This window comes from Colobus angolensis, unplaced genomic scaffold (genome assembly GCF_000951035.1).
Source record: "Colobus angolensis palliatus isolate OR3802 unplaced genomic scaffold, Cang.pa_1.0 Scaffold664, whole genome shotgun sequence".
Taxonomy (NCBI): domain Eukaryota; kingdom Metazoa; phylum Chordata; class Mammalia; order Primates; family Cercopithecidae; genus Colobus; species Colobus angolensis.
In genome coordinates, this window is record NW_012120310.1 from 717,939 (window position 1) to 720,336 (window position 2,398).

A 2,398-nucleotide genomic window follows, 5' to 3' on the forward strand; every position below is an offset into this window, starting at 1 on the left:
GATCTTTATGGAAAGCCTTTGGCCAGAACATTCCTGCATAGCCTCTGCATGTAGACTGGATTTCCTCACAGCACAGAGGCCAGGTTCTAAGTATGAACCAGAACCTCAGCAGAAGTTGCATGACATTTCCCTAGTCTTAGAAGTCACCAATCTTATTTTCCCTGCATTTTAATCTTGAGAAAGAAGTTTGTAAGTCCAGCCCATATTTAAAAGGAAGAGAATTGGAGTCTACTTATTGAGGGGAGGAATATGAAAAAACCTAGGGATATATTTAAAACCGTAAAATTTACTTTACCTCTAGGTTCCAAACATTCTTCTTTCTAGCTGGCATATTCCTTCTTCACTTGTCTCTCAGTACACATAAGATTCCTCAGTGTTTAGTTGTCTATTCTCAATACACCTCTGTGTGCATGTTTTTGTTTATACCTGGTGAGCTCAGTATGTTGTAGAAGTAAGTGTGTTTTAGCGTTTATAGTCATGTGTCCATTTATGATCATGTGAATGGACACATGATTATAAATGCTAAAGCGCACTTACTTTTTTTTTTTTTTTTTTGAGACGGAGTCTCGCTCTGCCGCCCAGGCTGGAGTGCTGTGGCCGGATCTCAGCTCACTGCAAACTCCGCCTCCCGGGTTCACGCCATTCTCCTGCCTCAGCCTCCCGAGTAGCTGGGACTACAGGCGACTGCCACCTCGCCCGGCTAATTTTTTGTATTTTTTTTTTTAGTAGAGACGGGGTTTCACCGTGTTAGCCAGGATGGTCTCGATCTCCTGACCTCGTGATCCGCCCGTCTCGGCCTCCCAAAGTGCTGGGATTACAGGCTTGAGCCACCGCGCCCGGCCAGCGCACTTACTTTAATAAGCACAATACAATGTAGAATATGCTTGTGCTGAATCTGAAAGGATGAGTAGCTGTGTAAGTGACATTGGTGGAATGGGCAGCTGTGTTGTCACCCTGGTGGAAGTATGCAGACATTCCATTGTGACCTCCTAGTGGTCACCACGAACTCCTCTTTCCTTTTCCGTATAAGAGCTACTGTCCTTCAAAGAAAAAAAGTTAAAATATTTCTTTCTAGTTTGAGAACTTTAATTTTTTAAAATTGTGGCTTACATTTTCTGAATCAATAGGGGTAGTTTCTCTTAAAATATTCTTTCTGGGGTAATGGAATGTTTTGAAAATAATGGTGATGGTTGTATAACATTGAGAATACAATAAATACCACAGAATCTTGTACTTAACAGTGATTAAAATAGCAAATTAAATCATAACTTAAAACTTTTTAAAATGCAACAAGCTGAAAAGATTTTTTAAAATAATAATGTTATAGACCAAAACCATTGAATTGTATACTTTAAATGGGTAAGTTTTATGTCATGTGAATTATATCTTGATAAAGTTGTTTAAAAATGTTCATGGTAAAGACCTTTCACTTTCCACAATTATAGAGAATTATAAAGGGCTTTTGCTTTCCACAATTATATACAGGCTTGACATAAAAAAGAATGAAGTCATGTCCTTTTTGTAGCAACATGGATGAGGCTGCTGGCCATTATTCTAAATGAATTAACATGGGAACAGAAAACCAAATACTGCATGTTCTCACTTGTAAATGGGAGCTAAACATTGGGTACACATGGACATAAAGATGAACACAATAGACACAGGAGACTACTAGAGTGGGGAGAGAAGAAAAAACTCTTTGGATGGGTGTAGAATTGAAACAGGATGCTATGAATTGCAATTGCATGATGCATCAACCATTTGCTATGGCAAGAAGCTGAAAAGCTTTAACTGAGTCTCGCTGAAGGTAGGAGGTTGAATTGGACAACTTTTTAATTTTTTAAAACTTTTTAAAATTATTTATTTATTTATTTAATCCTTTGATCCCAACCTGAAATGAAAACAAATCATAACCAGAATTGATAGTTTGGCTGAAAAACTACCAGTTGAGTACTATGCTCACCACCTGGGTGATGGGATCATTCACAACCCAAACCTCAGTGTCACACAATAGGCCCATGTAACAAACCTGCATATATACTCCCTAAATTAAAAATGAAAGTTGAAATCACAAAAATAAATAAATAAATAAGAAGGGGCTTGCGTCATAGTCTATTCAATATTAAAAGAAACAGAATTGGCCAGGCATGGTGGCTCACCCCTGTAATCCCAGCACTTTGGGAGGCCGAGGTGGGTGGATCACCTGAGGTCAGGAGTTCAAGACTCAGCCTGGCCAACAAGGAGAACCTTTATCTCTACTAAAAATACAAAAATGAGCCAGGTGTGGTGGCGGATGCCTGTAATCCCAGCTATTCGGGAGTCTGAGGCAGGAGAATCGCTTGAATTCGGGAGGCAGAGGTTGCAGTGAGCCAAGATTGCACCACTGCACTCCAGCCTG